The sequence below is a fragment of the Mauremys reevesii genome, linkage group 3 (assembly GCF_016161935.1).
Source record: "Mauremys reevesii isolate NIE-2019 linkage group 3, ASM1616193v1, whole genome shotgun sequence".
Classification (NCBI taxonomy): domain Eukaryota; kingdom Metazoa; phylum Chordata; order Testudines; family Geoemydidae; genus Mauremys; species Mauremys reevesii.
The window spans coordinates 95,285,513-95,304,654 of record NC_052625.1 but is presented as its reverse complement, the minus strand read 5'-3'; the positions used below and the strand labels follow the sequence as shown (position 1 = coordinate 95,304,654).

The following is a 19,142-nucleotide window of genomic DNA, read 5'->3' as shown; positions in this document are numbered from 1 at the left end:
GGATAGAGTTGTGGGAAAAACACAATATAATTTGGTTAACGTAATTGCCACATGCTGGGTATAATACAATATTAACATGATATGCCCTATACCTATATATTCACTAACACCCCAGTAACCAATATGCAACATAAAGAACTTCTGTTCTGGGTCTTGTCTTTACCAAAGTGGATTCAAACCAAACCAACGAGCCCTCATTGTGGCGTTTGCCATACTGCTCCATTTTTTAGATACAAGGGGTGGCATTTTCAACAGCACTTAATGATGGCATAACTCTGCTCCCACTGAAGTCAACAGAAGTTTTGCCATTGACTACAATGGGAGAAAAATTAGGCCCAGTTTTTTAATATCCCGCCCAAGAGATATAGATAAACAGCCAAGTTTTTAAGAGTTTATCTGAACAGAGCCAAAAATCTGATCCTTTTGGAAAACTTCCATCATCTGTCATCAGTTAATTATGGTCCTGCATTGCCGATCCATTCATGTTGTCCATTCCTTTGTAATCACTTACGACCAGATTTTTAAAGGTATTTAGGCATCTAGTGGGATTTTGCAAAAGCACTGTGTGTTAGGCACCCAGAAGCTTTTGAAAATCCCACTGGGAACCTAACAATCTTTACAAATCTTGTCCTTAGTCTACTCGTGGATGGGCCGTGTTTGATATTAAAATATTCCGAGTCTGTTAAGTTTTCTGGTTTTGTTTCAACTCTCTTGTATTGCCACTGTATTTTTATTTGCATTATACATTCACTTTTTATTTCCTGCAGAACAGGAAGAACTGACAATCTCCTCCAAATCTCCCTACTAGGCTGTTTTTGAAACTTGGCAGCTCTTCTTTATGGAGGTTCAGATAGGAGACAGCATTTCTGAAGTTTTCTGTGGACAGATAATTCTTTGTACAATTCCATTATGTTCAGAATTATATCCAGATGCCTTTAAAAGCATTGTTCTATTTTTATTTATCCAGCTATCTGGTTATTTGCGTACTTTGGGTGGGGGGGAGGAAGGAGGCCTAACCATTCAAGCCAATCAGAGGGCACTAACAGCATAAATTTTATCTGTACTCTGTTGCGAGAAGTTAGATGATTATTTAAAAAAAACATTTTTCTAAATAAATATGAATAAAGCTTTCATATGATTTCTTTATGTTGTTTCAGTGTGACTCTCAGTTCCTGCACTTGAGGATTGATTTTGAAAATAAGATTTCTCCAAGGTACATATCTTAAGAATTCCTGACTTTTGTGCCTGCTCTTATTATTAGTAACATACTGACAGTGTGCTTGGCCTGGTACACAATATAGGGTAAGACACAAACTATGCCTCAAGGAGCATATAGTCTAAGACAGCAATAGATATGAAACACAAAGCACATACTTGAGTTGGATAGTGACGCAGTAGTCACTTTTTGTTGGAGAAAGAAGGGAGGGAAGTGTTATTTAGTTTTGGTAAGCTGTAGATTTCAACCTGTAAAGATCTTGGGTCTTGCAGAACCAGTGTGTTTTAAAGAGGGAACTGAAGGAAAAAGGATGCAGCTTACTATACTAGGATGGAGAGAATATTCCAGGAACAAGGGACAGTGTGAAAGAAGGAACGGAGAAGAGAGTAAGGGAAGCATATAAAGGGGCCAGTGAGGCATGATGTGTTGGAGGAGTGAAGGATAGTAGTAGGAAATAAGATTGAAGATGTATACTGGGAGCTGGGGCAGAGTTGGCCAAGGCTTAAAGGTCAGGAAAAAGAGCTTATATATAATGCAGGTACAGAAAGGCCAATTGATAAATGCAGGTCCAGTAATATAAGATAATGGGACAGTTATTCTGCTACACGCAGTGCCTGCCTGCTGGTGGATAGTTAGAACTTTTGTACTATGCCTCCTCCATGGACACATCCCTGGTTGTAAGGAGTGTAATAACTACTGTATATTCATCTAAAAGTACATTTGTGGATCTCTGTGTCCACAAGAGAGGCATGATTCTCATTTACACTAAAAAGTAGAAGTATAGTTCTGCCATCTTTATGAATGAAAACTTTTCCCATTTTAATTTTTTGGTGACTTCTCTGCACCATCTCTAAATTCCAGGCTGTTTCATGTTCCACCTTGTCCATCAGGGTTCCTAGCGGCCATGTGACATAGATTGTCATTAGGTTTAGTTCTGGGTTTGCTTCAAGATTAAAATGTAAAAGGTTCTGATTTTTATCAGTTATAGTTCAGTATTAATTTTCTTCTCAAATGCTTCTGCAGTAGTGCAGATACAGGTCAAGGGTTATATTTTAAAAATTGATGCCCGGACCTTTCTACACTAATGGAAACTGAACAGCCAAAGCACTACACATCACAAGAAGAGTATACCATGTACCACATATATTATATAATACATAAGGCTAAAACAACTGCATTGCTATAATGTTGAAAATAGGTGAAGTTTACATTATGAAAATGTATGTTCACTGGCAAAGTTATAGTACATTTCTAATTATTTTCAATTAGCTGCAAGGAAATTAGAACTTCCATATAACTACAAAACTAATTATGTCATAAAAACAATTATAACACAGACAATGTAAGATACAGAAACAAATTATCAAGTAAAGCACAAAGGGCATTTCGTTTTTGCTGTGTCATGTCATGACATAACATCTTTCATCCCAGGCTCTACTTAATTAAACCTCAAATGAGACAGGTATGGTCATAAACAGTAACTGACTTGGCCATAGTCAGATAGAAGTAAAGTAAGGAACAGAGCTGGGTCTCCTGACTCCAACTCCTATGTTCAACCCACTCAACCGCAGCTGAGGCCCTGATTCAGCAAAGCATCTAAGTACCTGAGTAGTCCCACTAAGTTCACTGAGACTACACAGACACTTAGGGTATGTCCACAGTACCCACCAGATCGGCAGGTAGTGATAAATCGATCCCCGCTGCACTCCCCGTCGACTTGGGAACTCCACCAGGGCGAGAGGCGGAAGCGGAGTCGACAGGGGAGCCGCAGCCATCAATCCCGCGCTGTGAGGACTGGAGCTAAGTCGAAATAAGATACGTCAACTTCAGCTACGCTATTCTCATAGCTGAAGTTGCGTATCTTACATCGACCGCCCCCTCCCCCTGGTGTAGACTCGCCCTTAAATTTATGCATATGCCTAAGTACCTTCCTGAATAGGGACCTGAACATGGAAACTCAACCTGAAAAGATTGTCTGGTAGCCTGGGGAAGCACTGCAGCTGACTCCTGTATCTGTTCCATGAGTAAGCAAAGAACTTCAACCTCTGGGCCTGCCTACTACAAACACAAAATTCCCTTTTAAAAACATTAGATCACAAGCCAGAGAAAATCATCCCACACATCAACAGACTGAGTGAAATGTATGAAATCTCACAGATGCTGATTGTTGTCATGCCCAGGAGGGCCAGACTACAAGACAGAATGTACTCTGCAGGTATAACACCATTTTAAAAAAAGTTATAGAGTAAATCAGAGCAGATATTGTTTCACATTTTTAACACAATGTTCAGAGACTTGCTGTCTTGAATGCAGCACTCTAAATCAACTGCTCATCTATTTTTTATTAAAAGAGGGGTTTAACAATGATGTATGTAATGTAACAATTCATTTAAAAAACATGGAACTTAAGTGGATTTACTTGTTGTAGAATTATCCAGTGATACAGGATCTCCAATGTTTTTCACTTCACCTACAATAGGTTTTGCACTAGAGTGGTAAATTTATGCCAGGGGATAACATATACAAAAGTTCTTTGCTGTCTTTGCCTATACTGCATTTTAAAACATCTGCCAGAAATCAGGATAACATAACCAGCATCTGGAGTAAATTCAGGCAGCTATCTGTTGCTCTGGCCCTAAATCATTGAACTGTAGTCATTAATAAAATATACATTCTTTTCACCATTTCTCCATGTTCTCCTGGAGACTGCCTATTAAAGAAGGCAAGGTCATTTTATAAAGACAAAGAGAGGTTTTGCATGTCACAGGAGACTGTTATCTTAGTACATACTTAGCTGAAAGGATCCATTTCCCACTGTCTTTCATCAACAAAGATTCCTTCCTGGCTCAAATAATTACAAAAATATTCAGTCAGCAGATTTGTTCCAGATTTTTAACTCCTTTGGAAACAAAATTTCAAGGAAGCAAAAGATTTAGAAATTAGTTAAGATAATGAACATCATTGAGCCAAGGATGCTTTTACTCTAGCCACAGATGTGGAAGCCATGAGGAGGTAGGGGAGGGAAAAGACCCCTGCAATAAATTTCACAACTAATTCAATCTTAATTACTTACAGAAGCCTACAAAACAGGATAGCTCAAGCCCAAGCCACACAGGGATCCAAGTGGCGACTTTTCTATAAGGTCACTAAAAACAGTGTGTGCATATCAAACTACCCCACTTAAAAATACAGATACTGGCCTCATCCACCAGAGACCTTTACCCCTCTCACAGCACACATAGCTAGAGATACAACATGCCGCTCAACACACACAAGCACAAACACACATTACAACATGTGCACACACAGAAAAGGAGGAAGAGTAAGAAGATCCATGAATAAACTAATCCAAAGAAGATGGCCAGTAAAAATATGTAGCGAATTATCTTGAGGCCCACAACATTTACACAAACGGTACCTACACCAGCCTGGCATAAGAAATTCGGAGAACAGCTCTCTGCATAACAATGGATAGAAAGGGAGAGCTGAGCTGACATGGTAGTTTAGTGGATTAAAGCATTAGTCCATTAGACCCTGATGCCACAGGTCAGGTCAGCTCTGTTTCTACTGTCAAGTCAAATCATGTCCATGTGACTTTTGTTTCTGGGAAGGAAGAAATACTTGCATTTAGATACTTTGTTTCAAATGGAAAAAATACCCACTCCAAGCCCCGAATGACTTGCTGACTGTTTAGCCATGCAAATGCCTGGCTATGGAGTGGAGCTGATTGTGTTACATAAAGGACTTTATTCTTCCAGGTTCACTTCCCATGTGTCATCACAAGTGGTGGTCAAGACTCAGACATTTGGGAAGTGAATTTAGGCACAATTAAGCACACACTAATTGTAGCATTGACCCAAATTTCATAGCATGGAAATCCCAACTGGTTTTAAACAGAGGTGGAAATAACATAAGAACAGACTCCCCCATGGTTATCAGGTGTGTCTATTTTTGCTCCAAGTCAAAACCACCTGTAGGAATAAATTGAGTCCACATTCTGTGGTTGGCTTCTCTTCTGAAAAATCTCTTGTGGAAATACTAATTGAAAATGTTCATCTGGTTCCAGTGGGTACCTGGGTTTTGGAACCTAGCAATGTTTCTACTGGTCAGTTTATCTATTGTTCAGTTAAAACCATCAGAGTTATCTATCAGTTCAGTTATCTATCAGAGTTCAGTTAAAACCAACAAAGAACAGCAGAAACCAATACAGAGCAATGGAATTTCCACCAGGGTGCCAACAGGGATGCTACTAATGACAACTATGATGGAGGTTTTTTTATTTTCCAGTCGATATTTGTCCATTGGGGCAGAACTGACACCTCCAACCTATTTCACATAGAGCACTGAAAAGGTGTGAAATGCTAATGATTTGAGGTCACTATTGGTCTGGGCCAGATTCAAACTGCTGGCCACTGGGGTGAAAGGCCTCTTACCCCATTATCAAGTCCCTCAGCCATCCCGTCTCCAGTCTTTTTTTTTTATTAGTTACAATAAAAAACCCAAAGCGTTTTAACTTGATGCCTTTCCCCCACCCCAACATTTTTAAAGAACTAGTGTCAAGTTTTGTATTTTTCTAAAGGTGCTTTGGATATAACCAGTACAAAATTAATTCAGAGTTGCAGACAGATTAAAGTAATTTCAGTGTTCAGACTGATTTGAATATGTCTGGAGACAATGTTCACTGGGCGGCAACCATAACAGACACAAGCTACAGCATTATAATCTGTTCAGATACATTGTGTCATGTGATTTGATTTTTGAAACCTTACATTTCTATCCAGTAAGCTTAGGTTTTCTTAACATTCTTCATAACACGTATCAACACACCCTGCTTTCCCTCCAGCACTATAAAATTCCTTGGATACTTAGGAGAAATTAGGAGATTAGTTGCCTGTTGTTGCTATGGGATGTTGAAAGAGAGTAACATGAATTAATATAACAGGAGCGGATACAGACTAACACGGCTGCTACTCTGAAACATGAATTAATATAGTCACCAAGTAACACTACCCATTCAGAAGGCAAGCCACACTGGGTCTGTGTTGGAGAGAGGAATGGAAAGGAGACAGGCAGGGCAGGGGGGAGACTTCAACACATCTCTTTACCAAATTGGAATCTTTTTTATTTTTTCACTTGTGCAAGTTGAGGCTTTGCATCTGAGGGGGCTATTCCTCTCAGACATGTTTAGCATTCTTCTGAAACAGCTGGATCTCCCCAGAGTGGCTGGCCTTAGCTGAGCTTTTATGCTGGGCTGCAGGAATTCTTCATGAGATCACCATGGAGTACATGCATCCCTAATGAGGTTTAGGCTAGGGTTTTACCTGACAGCTGTTGCCATGAGATGCTCTGTATTTTTTTTATTTTTGTGTGTGTGTGGGAAAGAAAGGTCTGAACAAGGCCAAGCCTCCTTTACAAATGTTTTATGCAAGTTGAAAACAAATCAATTGACGCACATACTGGAGTCAACTGCTATTTAGAAGGTCTGGTTTTGAAGTTAGTTAATAGATCAAAGCAGTTAAGGAAACAAAACTAATGACTTGCAGTGAGTGATAATAAAAATAAGAACCAGGTCAAAACAAATAACCAAACAAACCAGCACCTGCCTGAGCTTGAGGGTGGAAGAGAAATTACCCACAAGGAGACATTACCTGTCCGCCCAATTACATAAAAATTGATTGGGTGTTGGAACATAATTACCTGAAAATGATTAGGTGGTGAGGTTAAACCATATGTCTAGTCAGAATTCAGTGCCACTGTTTTTTGTGGAAGTGTACAAGAAGAAAGGGGGATACCACAAAAAAAACTGAGGAGAGAAAAAGGAGAGCCCTGTTTATCTGAAGCAGCTGATTATGTAGCCACTGCTGAATCAAGCCCATAATGCTTAGAGGTCAAATGAGACATTTGGATGTACAGAGTTTAAGCTTAGAGGTGCTGGGGAATATTTTGTGGGGATGATTTTCCGATGGAAAACGCAGTTTCTGCAAAATCAAATGTTTTGTGAAATGTTTCAATATGCTGTGGGAAAAACCAAAAGGAAGTATTTCATTTCAGGTGGGTTCAGCATGCATCAGAATATTTCAGATTGTTGAACTGACACCTGAAGTATTTTGTTTCAAGTCAGTTTCACATTAAACTGCTTTCCCCTGTTGTGGTGCATTGGGTTTTGGAGTTCAGGCCCCCATTCTGTCCTATGGGGCCCTGGGCTCCCTGGCAGGACTATTTCTCCTATGAAGCAATACAGTCTTTGTTCTGACTGACCAGCATAGTGCATCATGGGAGTCACATGATTGTAAGATACATGACAGGAGCTGTAGTCTGGCCAGGGAACCTGTGCCATGGGAATGATAGGGGCATCAAGCTTCCAAACACAACTCTCATGAGGCAATATGCCACCATAAGGAAATGCAATTAAATGTTGATATGACTCAAAACAAAGCGTTTTGCATCCGTTCAATAAACTGAAATGAAATACTTAGATTGTGGAATATCAAAAAGTTTTGTTTGGGTACGAAATGCTGAAATGAAATGTTTAATTAATTTCTGGATCAATTTTTTTTTGGAACTTTTCATTCCATGAAATGGAGAATGATCCAGTGTGCACTTACATAGCTCTGATTCACCTAAATTATTATTAGTAGTAGTACTAGTATTGTAGGGCCCCACATGTCAGCTTCTTTACACACAATGGGGTAGGAAGGGGATCCTCTGCAGAAAGATTTTAATGGGATTGCCTGGTATCGTGAGGCAGGAGAAGAGAGTCTATGGTGGACAAGGCAGAGCCAGCAGTGGCAGACATTAATGCCAACAATTTGTACAGTCCTGCTTGACCACTACAAGCAGACTTTTTTAAGATGGGTCTGAAAATTGCTACATTTAGAGCAAGAGAGAGAGAGAGAGAGAGAGAGATTAGCCTGCTAAGCCCTCTACCCATTTTTTAAAGCTGTGGGTGAAATCCTGGCCCCACTGACATCCAGGGTAAAATTCCCATTGACTTCAATGTGGCCAGGATTTCACCCAAGGTGTTCCACCTTATATCATCTTGCTCTATTCCACATGACTTTTTTGGCCACATAATTTACTGAAGGGGTTTTGTGAATTAGAACACTATACAAATAATGGTGTGAGCATTCTGCAGTGGAAATTTGGAGAAGGAGCACCCAAAATCATGGCCTAAGGGGCAAATGCAGCTCCTGGCATCCTTAAATGCAGTCCATTAACAATCTTCTCCCTGCAATTTCAGGGTTAGGACAAAGCTAAACAATTGCAGACTTTTATTAATAATAAACTCAGCCAGCAAGTAATTTTTATTAACCTAACCAGAAACATGCAAATACCAGCATACATGAGGGCAGTGGTACTTATTCCTGATAAAAACATTGATGGGATTTTCATGGAAACTAGGTGCAGACCTCTGCCTCCTGGGAAATTGCCATGGCAAATCCCAGTGTCACAGATTTTGGACAATGAGGGATCTTAAAAATTACTTTATACATAAATTTGCATGCCAGAGTGTGGTAAGTATCCAAACACGGCATCATTTCAAATACTAACTATGCTAAGATACAACTTTCAGTAAACATCTGATGATATATGCCACTCAGTGTTAGGGCCTGATTCTGCCATCTGTATTCATGCCACCTAATACTTTCTTTCACACTTTGTACCATGTATGAAACTAGTTTATTCTTTGATGTAGAGTATAATGTTTTAGCTGTTAAGGCAAGCAGTATGACTAGCAATACACAGCTTGAAAGAACAGCAAGCCTTTCATTCACTGGTGACTATATTTTTAGAAGTGGCATTTATTTCAGTCAATGCTCTGGAAATGGGTCAATTTTTCTTTCCATTGTGGCCAGCAATAGCTTCCTGCATTTTCAATATGCAACTACAACTTACTTGGGTGCTACTATACCTCTATATGCAGGAATTTAATTACATAAGGAAAGGGTCATCCTTACCTCCCATATTTGTTTCCCCCCATGGAAAAAACTAAAATATGAAGGCTTTGGCTGGAAAGGACTGGGTGAAACATGTCACCGAGATCCTGATTCAGGAAACAACTTAAGTGTGTGCTTAAGTCCCATTTACTCCATTGCATGTGAATAAATGCTTTCCTTAACAGGAATGCTTTCAACTGCAGAAATTTCAGGCTAGTGGGATATCTGAAATTAACGCATAGGGCTGATTTGATCTGTAAGCCGAGAGTTTAACAACCACTCCATAATAATGGAGCTTTTCCTAGGAAACCAATGTCTTCAGCTATTACTGAGCAGTATTTGTAAAAATTCTATTGCTTCCGTTATATCATGATACCATGCAAGGACACAGTTAGAGAAAAACAAACAAACTGATGTTGCTAACTATTGGGAAATAGCCAAACCAATCCCATGGTCTGCCAGTCCCACCCACTGATAAAATAAATTCCCTTCCTCCTGGCTACCTGCCCAAACCAGGGAATGTTAAATTATAGAAATATTCTGAGAGTCAAGAGATATGGCTTCTGATGGACTGTGAAATAAAATGAACTATTGAGAACCTCTTGCTACCCCCCACCCTCCGAGTAGTTTAAACCCAGGGAGTGACTGTGAGATCATCTCAACCAATTGTACTGGCCACTTCAGGTCAGATGGGGAGAGGAGACCTCAGAATCCCTGGCCTAATCCAGAAAGGGGTTGAGCACCTCCCAGAAGTTGCTAGATGAAGTCCAGAGGACTCAGTTCAGAGGACTCAGCACCTTGTACAATTGGGCCCCCCGACATTAAGATAGATATATTGGCCTTGTAAATTAACCTGAGAATTTCTGATGGACATTTAAAAGTCTAGATCCTCTCTACCCAATCCCTTATTCACTTGCAGATTCACTTGCAGGGGGGGATGCTCACTGCACCAAGGGTGCTGGAACAATTTGTATAGTAAGGGCGCTGACAGCCATTGAACCAAACTGTAAACCCTGTGTATAATGGAAACCACTTCAAGCCAGGGGGTGCAGCTAATTCCAGCTAGCTCCTCTAATTCCAGCACCTATGCATTGCACCCACCTGCACCTACAGGTACAGCTGTGTCAGAGTGGATCTACATTGGAGGAGAGCAGTTTTAAATCCTATCTGCTGGACCACAAGAGCCATGCCAACTGACCCTCCCCCACAAATCAAGGTTATTCTTATTAGTTCTCTAGGTTTCTCTACCTCAGTTGTCACCATGGCATTTGTAGGCTGTGCTGTTGGTCCCTTCAGTGGGATAAAGGGTGTGGATGGCCAGGAACTCTTCCCACAGCTGGGCACTACAGTTAGGTTTCACTAGGGCAAAATCCATCCCTATAGCTATATCACTTCATCTTATTGCCATTCAGGTGAAAAAAATCCTTTGACTTTGAAAAGGAAAACTTGCCCTTATTTCATCATATACATCGTCCTTCCTGATTTACACCCATGTGAGTGGAGAATTAAGCCCTACATTTGTATTTCCTGTATGAAAATGAACATTGAAAAAAAATTTAAATAAATAACTAAAATCCTTAGCTATCAGCCTTAATTTTACTCAAAGCTGAGCAGCTCTAATCGTTACCAGGCATGTACGTCAAAGGGGAACATACCCAAAATAGCAGTGGATACAAAAAAAGACATTTGAAATAGTTCCCATTCTAACTACACATGGCTGTGTAGTAATTAGGATTTGACAGTGGCAAGGGGCACATGTTTTAACTCATCATAAAATGGATGTGATTATGGGCCAAGTTCTGATCTCAGTTACGCCAGTGTAAATCAGGAATAACGTCTTTGAAGTCATGGGAGTTACTCTGGACTTTTACTATTGTGAGATCAGAATCTGGCCCATTCCATTGTGTCTTTTGTGTTGAGGCGAGATACACAATAAGGGGCAAGAAATTCAGAATTCAATGAATACAGCCAAATTTCCAGTGTAAGGCTGCATCTTTCTGTGTACAGAAAATGGAGTGAGTGTACATCACTGGTAGGGCTTGCAGGAGGATGCCAATCCTCTTTTACACCAACGTCTGAGGTTTTAATTCTGCGCTGGAGCAAAAACAAAATCTTATGAATGTTTCATAAAACGGAATGTCGTCAAAATAGGTGTTTTCAGTTCCAAAAGCTCAGGATTTCAATTCAAGTGTCTCTCATCAGAAGTGACCAGTAAGCCCTGGACTTCACTTTCCAGATGAAAACTTTTCCAAAATCGAGATATCCCCATGAAATATTTTGCTTTGACAAAACAGCATTTTTTCATTTAGTTAAAAATGTTCTAACCAGCTCTAATCATTGGGTCTATGTTTCACATAACTAGAGAGTGTGTGAAGCTAGTGTGTATAATAATAAATAAATAAATAATACCATTCTCTTATATAATACTTTTCATCAGTAGATCTCAAAGCGCTTCACAACCTTTAATGTAGTTTTCCTCACAACACCCCTGTAAGGTAGGGAAGTAGTAGTATTGCTCTTTACGGAGGGGGATCTCAGGCACCGAGAGGTAATGGGTTAGTCTATGCTGCAATTAGACACCTGAAGCTAGGCCACGCCAGCTAACTTGGGCTCACAGGGCTCAGGCTAAGGGGCTGCTTAACTGCAGTGGTGACCTTCAGGCTCGGGCTGCAGCCCAAGCTCTGGGACCCTCCTACCTTGCTGCTGGGAAAATTACTATATACAAGTTGACTTCATTGATTTTCTGGAGCCAAGATGAGATAAATACATAAAAACAAACAAAAAGCACAGATCATGACAAGTAAATTGGATTTTTGAATTTTGTTCTGTAGTAATAATATACCTATGTCAGCAATAACACCCTAAAGACGTGTTTGTTTACACCATATGCATTTTAAGTTGATGGCATTCCTTTAAAAAAAAATTAGGGTCTGCTTTCCTGAACCGCTGCCTGGGCACCCATGCCACCATCTGAAGTCAATGGAACCTGGAGGTATGCAGTACCTCTAAAAATCAGGCCCATTCTACCAAGGGTCTACCGAGCTACAGAATCAACTTTTCCACTCAGCAAGTGTGCTTCGCCCCAAGGCAACTATCTTCTCATTCAGCTTGCAGATCAATAATTATAGAAATACAGGAGAAGAGACATTTTTACTGAATTACCACAAGAAGGATCTCTCAGCTACAGTATATAAAGGATCCTATTCAGGCACTTCCTTTCCCTCTTTTGCCTTTTGAAATCCCAGTGTATTTGGGAGGTCTTTTAAAAAAACTCTATTGTGGGTGCATGAACACACATTTAAGTAGTGGGAACATTTGCTCCAACAGCTGTCACATCCCTACATTCTGCCAGGAAGCTCTCTGCTTTTGGTGGAGACATTTACTACTTTGGGAAAGCCATCCACAAAATGGGTATTGTTTTGAAAAGTTCTTATTTAAGCCATTCACATGGAACTGGCAACAACACTCAGTGTTCATTAGGAAACATCTGTCTGCAGGTTTTCACTGTGGCAAGCAGTTTACTGTACGGTTTAATGCTTCTGGAGGTAAATAGGTTACTTTACAGCAGTTCTATACACAGACACATTTTACAAACCAAAATAAAGTCATGTAGGCCAACATGCTGATGTACAGGAAGACACGGGAACATTTAGTTCAGTAATTGTTGAACTATAATACTTTGTATTTGTATGGCACCTTTCATCCAAGGTTTTCCACTGCTCTAACCAAACCGTCTATGCTTCATAAAATGCCATTGTGGATGTATAGGGTGATGATTTTTAAAGCCAAGACCAGCTCTAATAATTGATTCTACGCTTCACATTACCTAAACACTTCACAGACCTAAGCACTTCTTGGCCCATGACAATAAAAATTATTAATAATCTAACCAGACCATTTGCACAACATTTATATAACATTTACATTTTCCTTCTGTAATGTACTGTTCAGTGGAAGCTTGTTTGTTGACAATACTGTGTCAGTCATGCTGAATAAGGACAGTTAAACTCTGTGTTCCCAAGTCAGAGAGACCTTATGGCAGACACTCCAAAAGCAGCCAAAACACAAACTTTAAGGACATCTGTTTCTAGGGCTTATACGCAAGTGGCTGCAAACCTCAGTAAAAGTGAATGAAGAGAAATTCTAATCTTTCAGTGCCTCCTCCACACACAGGACAATTATTATCCAACTAGTTATCTGCCAACGGATATCCAGACACTGAAATTAGATTTAACCCATTAGCAGAACCCTCCATTTGATAGCTGTACTCAGTGTTGAGACCTGCCACACTATCTTCTGCAGGCAACAGCCCTGCTACGAAGCAGGGCTCAATCCTGAAAAGTGCTGAACACTCCCATGAGATCCTGTGACGCCATCTGAAGTCAGGCAGAGTTGAGGGCACTCAGTACCTCACCAGACTGAGCCTTGGCCTGACTGTCCAGGTCAGCAGAAATTGCATACTGCAAGACATTCTGATTAAAAAATTAGCTCTATACAACACTAATAGAGCACATTAAGTGGATTAAGAACTGGCTACATGACAGATCTCAAAAACTGGGAATCGTAATCCCATGGGAGTGTTCCTACAGGGGTTCTTCAGGGACTGGCATTAACCCTAGCAGTAGTCAATATTTTTATCAGTGATCTGGAAATAAATATAAAGTCACAAAACTTAGGCTATGGCTACACTTAAACTTCAAAGCTGCCGCGCAGCGCGCTGCAGCGCTTTGCTTTGCGCTGCGCGCTGTAGTCAGCTAGCGCCGAGGGAAAAAGCTCTCCTCAGTCCTCCCTCCTCCAGGGGGGGGAATACATAGCGCTGGCTGCTGGGCTGCGCTGGGGGGGGCTTGATTACACTGGCGCTTTAGCGGCATTGCAGCGCTTGCAGCAGTGTTTTTGTTTTTGCACTGCCTGCCTGCAAATTGTAATGTAGCCAAGCCCTTAGAGATGACATAAAGATTGGTGGAGTGACGAATAATGATGAAGACAGGGCAGTCATACAGAGTGATCTGGACCATTTGGTAAGCTGGGCCCATTCAAACAAAATGTGTTTAAATGAAGCCAAATGCAAAGTCATTCATCTTGGTACAAGGAACGCAGACCCTACCTACAGAACAGATATCCTGGAATGCACTGGTCATCGTGGACAAGCAACTGAACATGAACTCCAAGTGCAAAGAAGATTGAGAAGTGCTGCAATTATGGTGTACAAGTACCTTCATGGAGAAAAAATACCAGATACTAAAGGGCTCTTTAATATAGCAGAGAAAGACATAATAAAAACTGATGGCTGGAAGCTGAAGCCAGACAAATTCAAATGGAGAAGAAGGCACATATTTTTAACGGCAAGGATGATCAACCACCAGAACAAACTATTGAGGGAAGTGCTGGATTCTCCATGTCTTCAAATCCAGACTGGATGCCTTTCTGGAAGATATACCTTAGCCAAACACGAATTATTGGGCTCCATACAGGGGTAACTGGGTGAAATTTAATGACCTGTGATATTCAGAGGTCAGACAAGATGATTCCTTCTGGCCTTAAATTCTACGGATCTATGAATACTATAATTCTAGGAAGCACTGTACCTGGAACTAATTCTTATGGAAAAATAGAGAATGATATCCCTGTTATAGAATTTTAAAAAGTAAAGCCTACTATATTATTATTTGTATTAGGGTAACATCAAGAGGCCCAACCATGCTCTAGGCCCCTTGTGCTGGGCACAGTACACACTCACAGTAAGAGAAAGTCCCTGCCCTGATGGGCCAGCATTTCTCTGGCAACAGAAAGTAAATTACAGCCCTGATCCTTCACTGGACTCTATTACTGAGGATATTAAAGTCAATGGTACACATCCATCATCAGGTGCAAATCAATGTAATTCCACTGATAATGTCTCTTTCCTATCTGGTGATTTACACAGTCATAGAGGCTTATAATACAAACACTTAAATATTATCTTCAGTATAGAGTACAGATGTTATGAGTGAGATTGATGCATGCAGCAACTTACAAGCATTTAATAAAGTCTAAAGACTAAGCACTTTTTATCATTCTAATACCTATTTTAACAATACTAACACTCAGATGAACCAGACTGATTCCAGCTATGTATTTGTCAGTATGAGGCATGGAGATCTTGGCATAAGCTGGCACCTGGTTTGCCAGTGTCACAACATCTTTATAGAGCACTGATTTCTTGAAGATTTTTTAGACAAATGCACCACCAAAAAATGATATACCTGAGGTATAACATCAATGATATTTTCATCCTCTTGCCGTTGATCCTGCCTTGATTCCCTGAGGTCCCTTCCATCCCTATGTTTCTATGAGTCTATGGACAGATGACCTAAACTACCTCATACACTTCCATCACAACTTCAACCACTACCACCCATCCATCAAACTCTCTCTAGAACACTTGTTATACTCATACAAAGCACACGGGATCTTTATAGAGGAAGGTAAATAAGCAGCATTTATTGAGAATACAACAGTTAGCATATGCTTTTCAGTCACACACACACACACACAGTCCTGCCAGTGATGTTCATAGTTACCAGTTTGTTGTAGCTCGAGTCAATCTAATGGCCAGTTAGATTGAGCACGAGTGTGGAGCTGGGCTCTTGTCAGTCACGATCTGATGCTCCTGGAGTGTGGCAAGATGAACCCAAGTTCCGGGCCAAGCACCCTGGTTCTTATAGGTTGTTTTCCTTTGTTGAAGTCTATGGATTTTGCTGTGTCAGTCTGTGAATTGGTGTAAACATTCCGAGAGGGTCATCCTGTTCTTGTTTTGATTTAATCAATTGTTCTCAGGGGTGCCAGCCTTTACCTCAGGGTCGTCAATCTGCCCTTCATTATGGATGCACATTGATGATTCTTTGATGTCTCTTTACTACTTCTTCCTTGACTCTGGCTATAACAATGGCCTTCACACCTTATCTTTTCCTGATGCATACATCCTCATTCACACAAACAGATTGAGAATACAAACAGTAGTATTTTATATCGAGCAGAAAGGCATTGCAAATTAAACCTTGCCTTCAATGTTTCTCTAATCTACTTAACATAGACACAATAGAGAACCCTGTCTTTTACTTACTAAACCTTAAAACAAACAAATGTATATTTAACTAGAGTGCCTAATTTGTAATACATATAGGAAACCATAGTAGACATTATAACTTATCCTAAAACAAAAGGTGACCATAATCAATTAGAAGGATTGTTCTGGTCTGTCATTCCTCTCTGCTATTCAAAAAGGGTGGCTGACAGGATGAAATCAAATCATACATTAATTCTCATAGTACATTATAAAATCCAGCTCCTACACACTCCCACACTAGCCTCAACTTCCTGGACATCACGATCAGGTTCAAGAATAGACCCCTACAGACAACCGTATACAAGAAACGGATCACCACTCTTACCTTTGCAGATCCCGTAACCACCCAAACGCATCAAGAAATCTGTTATCTACAGCCAGGCACTCAGATACCACAGAATATACTCCAAGAAGAAAGTCTGGGATACACACCTTAACACACAGGTGCTGACTTTCCAAAGTGCCAGGGGGTTGCTCGACCCCCAGCTCTGCACCAGACCCCGCCCCCACTCCACCTTTACCCCAAAGCCCCACCCCACCTCTTTGTGCCCAGTTCCGCCCCCTCCCCCAAGCATGCCATGTCTTTGTTCTTCCTCCTCCCCCCCCAGAACCTCCTGAACACCATAAAACAGCTGATTATGGTGGGCGGGAGGCACGGAGAGGGAGGGGGAGGCACTGATCTGCGGGAGGCACTGGGGGTGGTGGAGGGGAGCAGATGGGGAGGGGTGCTGGTGGGTTCTCCTATGCATGAACACACTTAAAACCACCTTCATCAAACAAGGACACTCCACCAGAGAAATAGATCACATCATGGAACAGGCCACCCAAATAGCCTAGAGAACCTTCTTCAATACAGAAAAAAAACAACCCTCTGACTGCACACCTCTAGTTGTCACCTACTATCCCATACTGGAACCCACATAGGGTATCTGTGCCGCTGACTGACCAGATGCCAGCTCATGCCAAGGTGCTTAGTCCTCACTGAACACTGACAAATGCATAGCTGGAAACCAGTTTGGCTTACCTGTGTGTTAGTATAGTTAAAGTAGATATTAGAGTTATAAGAATGTGTTTAGACTTCATGAAATGATTGTAGGATGCTGCATGTATTAATATTACTTATAATATCTGTATGCCATGTTATACAGTTATATGCAAGTGTTTGCTTTGTAACAATGAAAGTGTTTGCTAAAACTGTCAAACCCCACAGTCACTGGAGAAGCATTACCAAGTGTGAAATTCTAATTTAGTACAAGGGGGAGTCATCTTCTCCCCAACAAAAGAAGTCCTGTAGACACCAGACAAGCCATTGTGGAACTTCAATGAACAAAATACTTTGTTGATTGCTTCCCCCACTCCCATAGTTCACAAACCCTGGTCCCATCACAGCTTGAACGCTAGGGGAAGGAAGGGCATAAAAATCCCTGTCAAGGAGAAATTATCATCACTATGCTGCTTAGAATTCAGAGAGGGCGCTGCACTTTGAAACCATTCCCACATGTTAGGAAGGAGGAAGAAGCCAACCCTGCGTACCCTTTGGCTTATCATGGCTGCCTGGAAACCAAATTCTGTTGCCCAGCCATGTGTGATGTGTCACCATACTGGTAGGCACTCAATATAAAAGGCAAAATGCAACCTTGTACCTAAAGCACATGTGCTGTCTGCTGTGACTTGCTTGATTCACTGTGAAAGAGTCTCTTTTTTGTTCTCAGAAATGTATCTTCTTAAATTCTACTCTTCCTTTTTATCCCCCCCGCAGGTGCAAATGTTTCTACACTCCCCCTATCATCTCTGTCACAGAGGTTATCGCAGATTAGAATGCAAAAAAAACGCATTTGCGATGACGTTTTCTGAGCTCATACAATCCTCCCGCACTGATAGGGCACAGCTGAATGCATGGAGGCATACAGTGACAGAGGCCAGGAAAGCATACAGTGAGCGCAATGAGCAGAGGCAGGAGGCGATGCTGAGGCTAATGGGGGATCAAACAGACATGATCAGGCATCTGGTGGAGCTGCAGGAAAAGCAACAAGAGCACAGACCGCCACTTCATCCATTGTATAACTGCCTGCCCTCCTCCCCAAGTTCCATATCCTCCTCACCCAGACGCCCAAGAATGTGGGGGGTGGGAGGCTCCGGGCACCCAGCCACTCCACTCCAGAGGATGGCCCAAGCAACAGAAGGCTGTCATTCAAACAGTTTTGATTTATAGTGTGGCTACAATAGGCAATGTGGCCTTGTCCTTCCTTCCTCCCCCACCCCACCTGGGCTACCTTGTCAGTTATCTCACTTTTTTTTTGTCATTAATAAAGAAAGAATGCATGGTTTCAAAACAATAGTGACTTTATTTCCTTTGCCAGCTGTTATCGAAGCAGGGAGGGTAGTTGGCTTACAGGGAATTAAAATCAACAAAAGGGGTGGGTTTACATCAAGGAGAAACACACACAACTGTCACACCGTAATCTGGGCAGTCATGAAACTGGTTTTCAAAGCCTCTCTGATGCGCAGCACACCTAGCTGTGCTCTTCTAATCGCCCTAGTGTCTGACTACTCAAAATCAGCCACCAGGCGATTTGCCTCAACCTCCCACCCCGCCATAAACATTTCCCCCTTACTCTCACAGATATTATGAAGCGCACAGCAAGCAGTAATAACAGTGGGAATATTGGTTGCGCTGAGGTCTAACATAGTCAGCACACATCGCCAGAGAGCTTTTAAACGTCCAAAGGCACATCCTACCACCATTCTGCACTTGCTCAGCCTATAGTTGAACTGCTTCTTATTACTGTCCAGGCTGCCTGAGTATGCCTTTATGAGCCATAGGAGTAAGGGGTAGGGTCTCCAAGGATAACTATTGGCATTTCAAGATTCCCAACAGTAATTT

At 41.2% G+C, this 19,142-nt stretch overlaps 1 long non-coding RNA gene across 1 annotated transcript in view; it reads left to right on the top strand.

Moving 5' to 3' along the window:
* Positions 1–18,213, top strand: part of LOC120399951 — a 44,026-nt gene extending 25,813 nt beyond the window's left edge. Inside the window, exons 2-3 of the long non-coding RNA XR_005595418.1 lie at positions 1,158–1,213; positions 18,018–18,213. This is a non-coding gene — a long non-coding RNA (uncharacterized LOC120399951). The remainder of the gene's footprint in view (positions 1–1,157; positions 1,214–18,017) is intronic.
* The last annotated feature ends 929 nt before the right edge of the window (positions 18,214–19,142 follow it).